The sequence below is a fragment of the Choloepus didactylus genome, chromosome 9 (genome assembly GCF_015220235.1).
Source record: "Choloepus didactylus isolate mChoDid1 chromosome 9, mChoDid1.pri, whole genome shotgun sequence".
Lineage (NCBI taxonomy): Eukaryota > Metazoa > Chordata > Mammalia > Pilosa > Megalonychidae > Choloepus > Choloepus didactylus.
In genome coordinates this window covers 46,932,336-46,948,080 of record NC_051315.1, presented here as the reverse complement: position 1 = coordinate 46,948,080, position 15,745 = coordinate 46,932,336, and the positions used below count along the sequence as shown (strand labels likewise).

Genomic DNA, 15,745 nt, shown 5'->3' with positions numbered 1-15,745 from the left:
GGCACAAGGTACGATGAGATTTTCCAACTGTTTTTAAGTTGCCTTTTTCTTGAGTTGGTGCTCATCCTGTCACTGCAACCCTTTAATTGTTTTCCAGAGCTTTGATAAAGATGGTTCTGTTAGTTCTTGCTTGTTGCTTAAAGTTTTGAGGTGAGGGGGAAGGAACCCTGGAGTGTCATCTCACTCCACCATCTTGATAACATCACCCAGAAAGAGTGGTGGGCTCTTTGAATCCTCAGAAGATGGGAAAAGTAAGACCTTTTGATACTTGCCCAGTTGGCAACTCGGAGGGTAACTTTGAGTCAGAAGTGGTAGGAAGTGATGGGCCAGGAAAGGAAGAAGCTACCACCGGGGTTGCCTTATCCACAGATAAACAGATTTATACTACAGGGAGCACCAAAAAGGCCCTCTGCACAGAAACACTTTTCCTATTATTTGGGAGGGCCTCAATTCCAACTAACTTCTTTATGGTTTATAGATCATTAGAACTACAAATAACCTGAGACTTCAGCCGGCTTAAAGCTCTCATTTCTCAGATGAGAACCTGCAGGCTAGAGCTGTTAAATGACTTGCTCATGGTCACAAGGAGTATTAGTTTCCTATGACCCTTGTGAAAAATACCAAAGATCCGGGTGGCTTCAAACAATGGAAACTTATTCTCTCACAGTACTGGAGGTTAGAAGTCTGGGATCCATGTGTGGGTGGGGTCTTGCTTCCTCTGAGGGCTTTAGGCAATCCTTGACCCAGTCCTTCCTTTCCTGTATGTCTCTTCCTGAAAGGACACCAGTGATGGGATTTAGGGCCTACCCTAATCCAGGATGACCTCATCTTAACATACTACATCTGCAAAGACCTATGCTCAAATAAAGTCCATTTTGAGTTTCCAGGTAGACATGAATTTGGGGGGACCCTGTTCAACCCAGTATGCACAGCAATGGTTTGCATTTGGCTTTGCTCTACTGGGCACCTGGCAGGGGGAGAAAAGTTCTCAAGGGGGAAAAGGGCTGCAGAAAAGGGGAAAAGATTCCAGAGACAAAGATACCCCACTTCACAGTCATTATAATGTCCCTTTTACCATAACCCATAAGCCCTAGGAAGTCTGGATGGGAAGGGGAAGCAGGGAAGAATGGGAATATTTATAATATTGAGAAACTATGAAAGCTTAAAAAGAAACTGTAAACAGTGACTTTTCATTCATTTATTCACTAAATACATTGAGCATCAACTTTATGACAGGGACTATATACTTGAGTATCTTACTGTCTAGTAGGGTAGAGAGATAAACAGATAAATTATAATGAAACCTGATATAGGCTGTATTAATTTATGAACCCAGGGCTGAGGAAACCCTGAGGAGAGAGCAACTATCTTCCCCCAGAGGCACTGGGGACAGCTTTTCAGAGGAGGGTATGTTAGAATGGGTTTTGAAGGGTGAATAGGAGTTTGGCAGGTGAGGAAGGGGGTGAAGAAAGCTTGTAGGAATTCTGGATGGGAATAATAGCCTGTGCCTTGGGTCCGAGTTTAGAGGGAGCCCACAAGCAGGATAACTTTGGAAATTACAGGAAGACCAAAGTGATGGGAGCCCACAGCACTCAGTAAAGCAAGGAAGTGATTGGGACCTTCTAAGTCTACCTAAGGAGTTAACATTTCATCCGTAGGAAACAAAATCCACAAAGGCTGTGAAGCAGGCATGTGATGGGATTCCTTATTTAAGAGGAAAACTCTGGCTTTAAGAGAGAACAAATGGAAATGGCAGAGAGCAGAGGTGGGGAGACCATGGAGATGGCAGTTGCCTTACCCAGGCTGTGATCCCTCCGTGAACTTGCCAGGGCAAGCCGGGCAAGCGTGTGGAGAGCAGCTCTGCCACAACCCGCCTGCAGCCATCTGTTCACACACAAACTGCCTCCTCCCATTCCTGAGCCAACAGAACTTCTGCTGCTGACATTTGAAACACTGGGGGAAGGCTCAAAACAAAAAAAAAAGTGAGGGCTGTGGTGAATGTCCCCCCTCTGCCTCCACCTTGGGATGGGGTCTGACCATGTGATGGGATGCACGTGGCTTCCACATGTAGTAAATCACCCTAACAGTAAGTGGGTAAACAAGGATGTCCCTTAGTCCCCTCCAGAAAGAAACAACCGTCTTGAATTCTGAGAAAAGCAAGAGAAGCTGGGTGTCTGGGTGTAAAGCAGAAGACTGCTAGTGGGAAAGCGGGTTTTGATCTAGTATCGGGTGGACACCAGGAGCACTGTATTAGAGAAAGCCATAATGATGTCTCCAACTTCTGTCAGAACAGGCAGAAGGCCTGGGGCCAGGGAGCTGGCTCACTCCAGAGGATGAGCTGACTTGTGAACTCTCAGCTCTCGGGCTAATGTAGAGTTTAGTCTACATTTTCAAGATGGGTGCATGAGAAGAGTTACTTGTTTGTATCATCTGCACTGTATGATGGTAGGCTGCCCGAAGGCTGGGCTCATGGCCTTTACATCTTGGTAGACCCCCAGCTCGGCATAATGCCTGGTCTGTAAAGATTCTTAAATGGAATCAAACTCTAGTGATTTATCTACTGAGACTCTCTACTTATAACTGTTCATCTGTCTATAACCTCAGGGCTCGTGACAACATTTTTTTGTCTTTAAAGCAATACATTACTATCTGGACAGGTTAATATTAGAGAGGCAAGAGTAAAAAGGGTGGGGGCTTGTAACCCGGGAGTAGGGGAGAGGTGCACTGAGCAGGCAGGTGTTTATCCTGTAGAGGCTGATAGATGACTTTACATGTCCCAGGGGAGAGGCCAGGACAGGTGTATTTGAGGGGCTTGGATGGAAGTTTCTCAATACTTTAAAGAACTACCATGGCCATCCCTGTGGACCTGGTGATGGGGGAGAGAGGTGAGGAGGCAGATGTCCTGGGGCAAGAACCACAGTAGGATGTGCCCAGACCCGTTCATGGAGTAACAGACCACTGTGTCAAGTTGGCAAAAAGAGGAAATAATGATAATAATAATAATTTCCCAGCTCTTTAAACTTATGTAACTCATTTAATCCTCACAATTCTATGAGGTTAGTTATATTTATTATCCCTCTTTTACAAATGAGGCAACTAGGAGGGTTACAAAGTTAAGAGAATGACAACAATGAGTAAAATATAAAAAGTATCCCATTGCTGCATAGGAATTTAAAAACCAACAGCCACTTTCTCACAACCTCCTCACTGCCCAAGCTTTCCAACTGCTATGACTTATACCAAAGCCTTGCTTTTGTGAGTGGTGGATTGGAAGGTAGGACATTAAAGTAGAATATGTGCAAAATTGCTTTAAAGTTTTACGAGTAAATCAATGAGAAGTGGAAAACGTAGTTCTCTGTCCCTCAACAATGTTGAAATCAAGCAAAAATCAGTTAGTTTAGTATTCCTGAAAACCCTAGGGAGTGCACTGAGCTCTATTTAAGCCTCTATAAAAGTTTTTCTTTAAGATTATTTTTTCAGAAACTTAAGGCCTTCAGATTGTTCCAATGCCAGATAAGCCCTGAAACCCAGAAGTACCGTCTCTCCAAGAACATCAACCAGTGTCATGCCTCTACCCTGTAAGGTCAACACCCCTTTCCAGCAGGAAGAAGTTAAAATGGTCACTGTCCAGATATCCCTGAAGATTGCAAGACTGATGAAATGAGAGGGAGGAGGTGTAACTGAGAGATTTGTATTTAACAATTGACTGCCAATACTGACTCATTATATAGATATTTCTTTTTAGTATCTAGTGTTTAGAATAGCCAGAAGGAAATCACTAAAATTGAGCTGTAATCCAGTAGCCTTGATCTTTGATAATGATTTTATAACCATTAAAAAAAAAGTCAGTTGCCCGCGTTTGTATGTATCTACTTCTGGATGTTTTGTCCTGTTCCACTGATCCATATATATCTATCTCTGACAATTCTACACTGTCTTAGTTAATTTACCTCTACCGTAAGTCTTAAAATTGGGTAGAGTGCAATATGAGTGATCAATAAGAGGGAGGGGTAAGGAGTATGGGATGTTTGGGGTCTTCTTTTTTCTTTTTGTTTCTTTTCCTGGAGTAACACAAATATTTTAAAAATGATCATGGTGATGAATACACAAATATGTGATGATACATGAACCACTGATTGCATACTTTGGATGGACTGCATGGTGTGTCAATATATCTTAATAAAATTACATTGAAAAAATCAGTTAGTTACTTGTTCCAGGAAATTCCTTCTACTGGAAGATAAACATACGAATCAACTAAACAGCTTCATAATCAAGCCAAACAACTTGTTCATCCAGATCTCTTCAAGACCCTTGCCACACTTAGCCCATGAATGCAAAGCTACTATGTCAGAAACTGCATAATTCCAAGCAGTTCCTCATCTTGCAAGATTTGACTTAAAATCACTAAGCCCTGGTCCCAAAACCCTAAAAATACCCTAATTTTTCCATTTGGAGGGGCTATTAAGACTGTCAGGATGGTGGTTTCTCTTAGATTTGCTAGATCAAAGGGGTTTTCTAATAATCTTTGGTGACATAAACATATATTATTTAACTATATAGTTCTCATGCATTGTTACCTTTTGGGAAAGACGACCTCGTTTTACAGCAGTATTACTAATATAAAACATATGCATTTGGATCCTTCCTGCAGCAGGGATGTGTCCCCAAAACTAGGTCCAGAGACTTATCAACTGGAAGGACGCAGGGACACTGCCTCCCTGTGATAGAGCACGGTCACTGCAACGACGGGCTTGGGGACACCATGTGTCCAGACAACCCAAGTTCCTGTCTTCTTCCCAAGTCACTGTGAAGTGAGTCTTGAGGCCCTGCCAACACGGCCAAACAGATTGGATGGGAAACAGGAGTCTAACAAAGACAATTCTTACATAAGGAGTGCAAAAGCTTCTGAGGTGGCCTGACATGGGAAATCAGAAATAGGGGTGCCCAAGTAGAGTGCTAATTCACTGAACCCAATCTTATTCTTTCTGAGGGTGAGAGAGGACAGTAGAAAAATTATAATAAAAACCAAGAGAAGAAGTAAAGCTAGAAGCAGCAGTAGAAATAATTGGAGAGTTGAGAGAGAATCTGAATCATGCAAATATGGAGTCACAGATTATGGAATAACAGATGCTCAGTTCTGACAGGGCTGCAAAATGTTGGGGTCATAGAGCTACTGATGTACTCTGAACAATTGCAAATGGCATTCCAGTTTCCCATAAGGCCTACTGTGTTGTTGCAGAGATGATTTGTTGTAACAATTATAATTAATAATAGGCAACATTATTTTACATTGATGTACAAGTCAATACAATAATCTGCAAAGATCTTAAGTGTTCAGTTCTATAAATTTTGATAATTGTATATACCCAGGCAACCATCAACAAAAACATGATAGAATATTTTCATGATCCTAGGAATTTCTCTTGTGCCTCTTTCTAGTCCATCCTCCTTCCACCAGAGCCATCATAGATTAATTTTGCCTGTTCTTATGTTTCATACATGATGGCTTTTTTAGTGTCTAGCTATTTTTGTGTCTAGTGCAACATAATGGTTTGGAGAGTCACCCACTTTGTTGCAAGTATCTATTGCTGCCTCCCTCCTTCCCTCCCTCCCTCCCTTCCTTCCTCTTTCACATCACATACATCTCACCTACTTAAAGTACAATTCAAGGTATTTTATTCTGACATAAAATTTTCCATTTTAACCTGTTTTAAGTGTACAATTAGGTGGCATTCAAGTCCCAATGTTGTGCAAGTTTCACTGCCATCCATTAGCAAAACTTTTTTATCTCAATAGATACAACCAGTTTGTACATGCACCTATGTGTGTGTGGTGCTTTGCAGTTTCCTCATGTTTGGAACTCATTTTTGAAATTTTAATTTTTCCTGGCATTGTAGCAAACATTTTTGCAAGTTAGACAAAAGGTAGATTATAGTATTATTTGAGTTTACTTTGGTATTTACCAAGAAAACCCAAAGCGCTTGATTTGTAGAATATTACAATGTATTCATAAGGTCCAGAAACATGGGCAAATATACATTATATCAGGTCACATTCAATCTATCAAAAAAATAATTTCATGTTTCCAGACTTTACAGGCACCTTGTATAGGTTGGCCTTTTTGATTTTTTTTAAGTTTTAAAAAGCTTAATACCTGGTTTTCACCCTTAGAATTGAAGGCTATCAGCACGCATTCATTTAGTGTTTACCATGTGCCAGTTTCTCTGCTGGGCAGCAGACACACTTTCTCCTTTAACTCCTTAGTAACAGAATTCCTGCAGGCCATGCTGGTGACTGCCAGAAAGCAAAGTCTTGAACTTTGCTGCTCAGCTTTAATCAAAAGCCCAGCTGAGAGATTTATTGATGAGTATTTAAAGGATGCAGATAGTCTGTTCATTTGTCTAGAATCTAGATATTCTAGGTTTTATCTCTAGATCAAGTTCTGGATCATCAAAATCAGAAGGTGGACCACATTATGCTGGTCCCCATAGTATTGACTTATTCTTTGCTTACATTAAGGAGTAGCATAAGACAAAGCCACACAAAACCCACATTTGCATATAATTAAGGGCATTTTTGAGGAAACATGTCTGCTCCAGAAGATTCATGGACATGAAAAGATTTCATATTTGTAGTTTTGACTTTTTAGAAACTTTTAAATTTGAAATACTTTTAAACTTACAGGACAGTTGTCAAAAAAATACAAACTGCATAGAGAGAACTCCAGCATATCCCCATCCTTTCAGATACCCAGATCCATAAATTTTAACATTTTGCCATATTTGCCATATCATTTTCTTCTATTTATTCATCATTCTATCAATCCATTGGTCTATTTATCCATCTATTTGTGCATCTATCTGTGTCTGTCTATGTATTTATCAGTCTATTTTCTGAACACATCATGCTCCTTGAACTCTTAATACTGCCGTGTACATTTCCTGAGAACAAGGATATGCACTTATGTATCCATCTTAAGAGCAGTTATCATGCTCCAGAAATTTAACATTGATATAAAGCTTATAGTCCATATTCTAATTTTTCATATGTCCAATAACATCCTTTTGAGTCTTCTCTCCTGTCTGGTTAGGTCCCATTCTGGATCCTGTATTACCTTCAATTGTCATTGTCCCTTTAGTTACTCTTTTATTACTTAATTGTGGGAGCATATATAAAACATATATACAAGCATTTCATTCAGTGGGATTAATCACATTCGTGATGTTTGCAGTCCCCTCATCACCTCCCATTATTAAAATTTCCCCATCTCCCTAAACAGAAACCCTACACCCACTTTCCATTAACTCCCTGTTCTCCGTGTTGCCCATCTGGTGGCAACCTGTACCCTGCTTTCTGTCTCTATGAGCTTGCCTATCCTCCAGTATTTTCTTTGTAGTTACCATGGGACTTAGATTTAACATCCTAAATCTGTAACAATCTTATTTGTTTGATACCAACTTAACTTCAATGGAATGCACAAACTATGTTTCTATATATCCCTGTATCTCCCACCTTTATGTAGTTCTTGTCACAAATCACACATTTATACATTATGAGTCCCAAACCATTGATTTCTCATTACAATTTTTGCGTTTGCCTTTTAGATCCTATAGGAAGTAATATGTGGAATTACAAACCAAAAATACAATAGTACTGGCATTTATATTTACCCCACTCATTACCCTTATCAGAGATCTTTATTTCTTCTTGTAGCCTCTATCTATTACCTGTTGTCCTTTCCTTTCAACCTGCAGAACTCTTCTTAGCATTTCTTGTAGGGCTGACTAGTGATGACAAACGCCTTCAGCTTTTGTTTATCTGGGAATGTTCTTAATTTCTGCCTCATTTTTGAAAGGCAGTTTTGTCAGATACAGAATTTTCTCCGTTGGTTGTTTTTTGGCTTTGAGCACTTTAAATATGTCATCCCACTCCTTTCTCGCCCCCATGGTTTCTGGTGGGAAATTGGCACTTAATCTTACTGAAGATCCCTTGTATGTGACCTGTTGCTTCTCTTTTGTGGCTTTCAGAATTCTCTCTTTACCTCTGCCACCTGGCAGTGTGAACATTATATGTTGCAGCATGGATCTATTTGGGTTTACCCTGTATGGATTCATTGAATGTCTTGGACATATACATTTATGTCTTTTGTTAACTTTGGGAAATTTTCAGCCACTATTTTTTAAAATATTCTCTCTGCCCCTTTCTCTCTTTTTTTTTTTTCCTTCTGGGATTACTACAGTGTGCATATTGATACTCTTGATGGTCTCCCATGGGTTCCCTGGGCTCTATTCACTTTTCTTCATTCTTTTCTTCTTTGTGCTCCTCATACTGGATGATTTCAAACATGTTATCTTCAAGTTCTCTGATTCTTTCTTCTGCCAGCTCCAATCTGCTGTTGAACCCCTCTAGGGAATTTTTAATTTCTTTTACTGTGGTCTTCGCAGCTCTATTTGGTTCCTTTTCATAATGTGCATCTCTCTACTGATATTAAATTTATAATTTGTATTCATCTATAATTTTCCTGATTTCATTTAATTCTTTGTCCATGGTTTTTTTTTTTTTTTTTTTTTTTAATTTTTGTGCTGGTTTCAAACTGTTGTGGACCCCAGAAGAGCCATGATATTTTAATCCAATCTTGTTGGGTGGAACCTTTTGATTGAGTGTTTCCATGGAGATGTGACTCACCCAACTGTGAGTGAGACTTCTGACTAGATCATTTCCATGGAGGCGAGAACCCCGCCCATTCAGGTGGGTCTTGATTAGTTCACTGGAGTACTTAAGAGAGCTCAAGAGCCAACATAGATGCTGATGCATGGAGACACTTAGAGATACAGACAGAAGGACATTTGGAGATGCTAAGCTAAGAGACGAAGTCCAGAGTTTGCCCTGGAGAAGCTAAGAGAGGACTCCCAGATGCTTAGAGAGAAATGTTCCAGGAGAATCAAGCAGACAGCTGAATGAAGCTAAGACAGACAGAAGGCCAGAGACATTTTGGAGAAAGCCATTTTGAAACCAGAACCCGGGAGCGAATGACCAGCAGATGCCAGCCACATGCCCCCCCAGGTAACAGAGGTGTTCCGGACGCCATTTGCCATTCTTCAGTGAAGGTATCCTCTTGCTGATGCCTTTGTTTGGACACTTTTATGGCCTGGGAACTGTAAACTTGTAGCTTAATAAATCCTCTTTGTAAAAGCCAGTTCATTTCTGGTATTTTGCATAATGGCAGCTTTGGCAAACTAGAACCCTCTTCGAGCATAGTTGGGGCTGTTTTAAAAAACCCTTTGTCTGTTATGTCCCAGGTCTGGTCCTCCTCAATGAAGGTTTTTAATGCTTAATTTTCTCCCTTGCCTGGGCCATCAGTTCCTGTTTCTTTGTATGTTTTGTAATCTTTGTTGAAACCTGGACATATGATATTTTAATATGTTATTGCTGGAATTTAGACTCTGAAGCATCTGTTCCTTAAGCTTGTATCCAGGTACTGTTAAGACAGAGCTTTCCTTCAATTCCAGGAGCTAACAAAATAAATAAGGAGAAAAAGGAAACATTTTTCTGGTTATTGCAGATTGACCTATGGGAGAGCTCTCCTTCAAAGCTTATCCATACAAAGACTTAAGAGAATAGCTCCAGCCAAAGAGCAGGGGCCTCTCTGATCCTTTCTGTGCAGGTGGCCCTAAGAAATCCCTGGTTTACATTGTTACAAATGCCCCCTCTTCTTTAGGAAACAGTTTCTTCATAATCCCAGGCAATGCACTGTATGGCCCACAGCCAGTAATCCCTTGCCCGAGGCAGCATGAATTATCTGCCCTCCCACAGCATTCTGTAGGAGAGTTCTATTCTGGACGGCACATCCCCCAGTCTGCTACCAGAGAGATTGAGCCAGACATACATGCTCCCAGTATGTGCACAAGAGTTACTCTGCTCCCCCCAGAACTAGGTCCAGGGATGCATACACTGGGAGCATGGGTCAGCTCTGCACCAAGCCAATGAGGTGTGGGGAAGGGGCCAGCCAGGGGGCCAGGAGATCCTGTCATTTTTAATTGATTCAGCACCTGTCCTGTTACTTCAGTACTTTAACTGTCTTCTGGAGCTTGCAGAATGATGTTTCTGCCAGTTCTTGCTGTTTGTTCAAAGCTTCTCTGGGGGAGGGGATGAACCCTTGAAGTATTACATTCTGCCATCTTGACCAGGGCAGGGCCATTAGTTGGTTTCCTTTTATTGCTGAGTAGTAGTCCGTTGTAGGAATGTGCTACAATTTGCTGATCCTTTCTCCTGCTGATGGGCCTTTGGATTGTTTCCAATTTGGGGCTGTTAAGAAAATGGCTGCTATAAACATTCATGTACAAGTCTTTTTGGGGATATACTTTTTCATTTTCTTGGATAAATACCAAGGAGTAGGATTTCTGGCTCATAGGGTTGATGTATGTTAAAATTTATGATAAACTTCAAGACTTTTCCAAAATGATTGTCCCAGTTTACACTCCTACCAGCCATACGTGAAAGTTCTAGTTCCTCCACATCATTTCCAGGGTTAGGTGTTGTCAGTCTTTTTGAATTTAGTCTTTCTATTCCATGTTGTTAGAGATTGAATCATGTCCCCCACAAAAGAAAAAGACATGTTCAGATCTTAAGTCATGTTCCTGTGAGTGTGGACCCATGTGTAAATAGGATCTTTGAAGATGTTATACTTAGTTAAGGTATGGGATCATTTATGAATAGGACCTGTGCAGATCCTTTTTAGATAGGGCCAAATTGAATGAGGGTGGGTATATTAGTTAGGGTTCTCTAGGGAAACAGAATCAATGAGAGATATTTATGAATATAAGATTTATAAAAGTGACTCACACAACTATGGGTAGGCACGAGTTCAATTTCTGTAGGGCAGTCAGCAAACTGGCAATTCCAATGAAGATGTTCGATGAACTCCTCAGGAAACGAACTGGCAACTTTGACGAACTCCTCAGGAAATGAACTGGGATCTTTGACAAACACGTTCCATGAACTCCTCAGGAATAACCTGCCAACTTCGATGAACTCCTCAGGAAATGCTTCGCTGGTCAGCTGAAGAAGAAGTGAAGGTCCTCTATCTGTCTTGCTTAAAAGTCTTCAACTGACTGATTGGATTAAATCCGGCCAATCGCATTCTCTCATTGTGGAAGGCACGCCCTATGTTGAGTCATCAGTCACAGCTGCGGCCAATTGACTGATGATTTAATAAACCAGCCTGTTGGTTTATTAACCAGCCACAAACGTCCTCACAGCAATGGTTAGGCCAGTGCTTGCTTGACCAGACAGCTGGGTACCATCACCTGGCCAAGTTGACACATGAACCTAACCATCACAGTGGGTCTTAATGTGTATGACCAGATACCTTATAGAGGAAATTTTGGATGCAGTGAGAGAAAGTCATAGAAGCCTAAAGTCAGAGGAAGGCAGCAAGGGAGACAAATGGCCATGTGACAGAGGCCTGCCATCACCAGAACGCTACCAACTCTGGGAGAAAGCATGGCCTTGCTGACATCTTGATTTGGACTTCTGGCCTCCAAACCATGAGTCAATATGTTCTGGTTCTTTAAGCCAACCCACTGTGTGGTACTGGTCATAAGCAGCCCTGGAAAACTAAGAGGGTTGTGCAATGTTATCTCATTGTTGCTTTAATATGCATTTCCCTTATGACAAATGATGTTGAACATCTTTTCATCTGCTTATTTTTGTATTTTCTTTTAGGAAGTATCTGTCCAATTTTTTTTTCAGGTGAAACAGTTTTATTTCACAGTGGTCTTTAAAACCACAGAGGCACTAGGTTCTTCCTACAAATACAGTAGAATAGATACCTTATACTTTCTAGAAAAGTATTTTATAGACCCTCTCAAAGAAAAAAAGCACTCCATTATATGGTTTCAGTTAGGTTACTTGGAAAAAAAGTCACATCTGGACTGATTCCCCAAACATACTATTCCACTACTCTGTTTTTTTTGTTCAAAGTATAGATAATTGTCAGTCAGGTATGTATTCCTGTATTGTTACATATTTTATAAAATACATACAGACTGCTTCATCAGAATGTTCATCAGTCTTTTCCGCAGGCTCATCAGAAGCTTGAGTGCGCTCTGCCCTTCTCTGTGGTCTTTCTTGTAGATCTTCCAGGAATGAAGACCCGTCATCATCAGCAACAATCGTAAACTTCAGGTCTTCATCAACAATTCTAACAGAAACATTCTTTGGAGTTAAGTCCTGCTTTGCAGGAAGTCTCTCTCCTAAGGCACCCAGACCATGTTTAAGTACTTTGTTCAAACTGCACTCTGTAACCTCAGACATATGTCTCTTCAAGTAAGTATGAACTGATTGAGAGCAGACTTCAACAGTCATAGTTCTGTAGTCAATACAGTTAGCAGATAGACACGTCCCATCATCAGAACCAGCAATAAGCACCTCACACCATGTGTCCTCCAGCCATATTGTTGTGTTGTTATCCGGATCTTGCTTCCCATTAGAGATACATAATGAGACATGGGAAGAGGTTTGTCAAATACAAACGTGGAATCCAAACACTCATGGTACACGACATTATGTAACAATCTAGCATCAGCAGTAAGCCCAGCAATTGAGATACCAACATGGTTGTCAACACAGAGAATTTTTTTTGATGGGCTGCAAGCTCTGATTGTGCCCTCTTCCATGCAGATGACACTGCCTGGGTTTTTGATTTCAGACCAACTGTCGCTGAACCTTGCTTGATGTCTTCCATGGCATATTAATTTGATGAATCTCGCCCTGAGGGCTCCAAACAGTGACATCATTGTCATACTGCTTACAAAACATGTTTCTGGTGAGGGCCCTGGCTGTGGCCTCCTACAAAGCTGTGGATCAAGGCCAACTGTCCAAATTTTTGCCTATTTAAAATAAATTGAGTGGTTCATTTTTTTATTGTTGGTTCATAATAGTTCTTTATATATTCTGGATATGGATCCTTTTTCAGACAAATAAATATACTGTATATATTTTGCAATCCAAAGCTTGTCTATTCATTTTTGTAATGGTGGATTTTTTCAGTGGTGTTTTTTGATGAAAGAACTAATATTTTTTGGAGTACCAGCCACAGTATTAAGTTCTTTACCAGCATTACAGGATTATTTCATTTCACCTCAGGCAATTTTAAAAGTTAGATATTATTTCCATTTTACAGATGACGACTTGAAGTCTGAAGAGGTTAAATAATTTACACACATCTCTGGAATGGGAGAATCGGTATTTGAATTGATTCATTTGACTTCAGAGCCCGAAGTTTTAGCTAAATACCAGACTTGGAGTTTTTACTTTTCTGTGTCAATGATAAGCCCCCATCATTAAAGGCAAGACACCTGAGCCTTTTTTCCTTACAACCTGAAAGCTCCCCACTAGGCTGTCATCCCTGCTCTCTATGCTTTGTCCACTTCGATGGTAAGCGCTGTGGGCATATGTTCTTATCATAATCCCAGGGAAAGTTACTCTAGCTTTGATTATTCTGAAAGGCAAGCAGTCTGTTATGATCATATGGACCAGCTACAGAATTATTGGTTCCATATTGCTTTGAAGTGAGGTTGTAGGAAACAGAAAGGGGCTGTTTCTTTCTGGGGGAATCGTTCAGATTTGAGACTTGCCTGTAACTTTAAGAATTTTCTCCCATTATCTACTTATGATAACCACCTGGGCCTCTCAGAGAGGGTTCCCTGCACAGGGCAATCCCTGGTCTCCTGCTCCGGTGCCCCATCACCACAACCAAATATTGGTGCTCTTTTTTCTCTTAAGACTCTATTCTGTCCCATAAAATATCATCTTCTGAACTTGCATTACACAGTTGTCTGTCAAAAACTCAATGGTGGATAAAACCTTGATGTATTAAAAATTACAATAAATTAATAAAACACTAAAAAAGGAAAGAAAAGAAAGGCTTTTCACATTGTCATGCTGCGTCAGCATCTCAGACCCTGTTGTTTGGTCCCTCCGTGACCTTCCCTGACACCTGCTTGCACAAGATGAACAGCTTCTCTTTCTCCTACCCACGTCCTACCTGGGTTTGCTTCTCCACGAAAGTCAAATACAAACTACCCAGTCCCCATTCTTTCTTGACCAGCTGCCGCGGTTCCACTGAGGAATCATATAGGCAGGGTTCCCAGGCGCCCCCTAACCTTTTGCTCCCTACCTGCTGGGTTGAGCGTACACTCCCGATGAGGAGTCTGGCTCCTCTCTGTTCCAGGACCCGTGAGGAATAATAAACTTTTCCTTCACACATCTCTGGTGTCACTCATCCTTGCCACACACAACTACCCATAGAAAGATCCCTGCTCCTTACAACTCAACATGAAGGGTTACACTGGCTAGAAGAATCAGCAAGTGCTATAAAACTTAGGGAAGGAAGGGCCTGGGAAGCTGGAGGACTCAGGACAGAACATCACTCTGCAACAAAGGGAGCTAACAGGACTTTCCTAAAATTATAGATAGAGAAATCAGGGGTAGAAGGCCCTGCCCAACATGAGGTTTGCAAAGAAGGGGCCTCTAGGGCTAAGGAAGCTGTTTAATGTGCCGTTGACAAAGGGCAAAGGGAGGTCTCTGGAAATGTTTACAGGAGTTCTCCGGAATTTAACCTTTTATCGCCAGTCCCATGAGCTTTGTGCTCTGGGCTTCTAATGAGCAATATAGAAATGAGATTGTGCTTGTCTCATTTGAAATGATTCAGTGTTTACCTTGGCTTGATCAGTCCCAAAGTACTCATTTTACAAAGACATATGATGACTTGTACTACTATTTCCTCAAATTCATGTTACTTTTCACTCACCCTTAAATGCCAAAATTAGGAACCATAAAAGTGTTCTCTTTTAGGCCATCTGGCTTTATGCTGACATTAAAATTCAATGAAACTGACAGGCAAAAACACTCCCAAATCTTTTTTTCCTTTATAAAATGAACACAAGTTTCAGGAGTTCATTATTAAACTAAGTCTAATAAGTTCTAGTTTAAGAGAGAAGACTAAATTTATAGCACAGCAAAAAATAAGCATGCATCTTGAATCTGTACTTACTGACTGTGTGACTTTGGATAAATTATTCAACTTCTCTGAGCCTTAGTTTCCTGGGGATGATAATAATATCTATATTATATATTCACTATGAATATGAATGAAATAATTAATGTTCACAAAAAACACACAGCATATAATAGCATTCACTAAATGTTAGTTCCCCTTTCTTTGCTGTCTGAACTTCACTTCATCTGTGAAATAGACTTGCCTTCACTGACTTAAGGATCAAATGAGAGAATACATGTGCAGACACTTTGTAAGTTGTGAATTGCTACATGCGGTAGCTGTTATTTTGGAAAAGGTGATTATATTTTTATTATATCTGAGTCAGTCCCTCCTTTGTATTCCAGACATTCCTTAAGGTCAAAAAAGAATGTGGATGAGAAGTTATCGGTAGTTCTCCAAACCTCCATTTTGAAGGGACTGGAATACAATGCAGCAGGGTAAAGAGCTCTAAGAATTTGTGGAAAAGAAAAGAATGGAGTTTTAATGGCAGGGGTGGGGGTGGGGACAGTGGGGTAGTGTTGGTGGCTCCCTAAACACCCTTCTAGACAAAAGGACATTTCAAGTCCTATCTTCAAAATTCAGCCTGGAAAGGTATTAGATTACAAAATGAATTGTATATACCTTACAATGGTGAGGAAACTCTAACCTAGAGATTCTTAGGCATGAAAGAAACAGCTCTTA

The 15,745-nt window shown here is 40.6% G+C and overlaps 1 pseudogene; it reads right to left on the bottom strand.

Annotated features, from left to right (window-relative positions):
- Window positions 1–11,997: 11,997 nt before the first annotated feature.
- Window positions 11,998–12,822, bottom strand: LOC119543727 (annotated as a pseudogene).
- Between the last annotated feature and the right edge of the window lie 2,923 nt (window positions 12,823–15,745).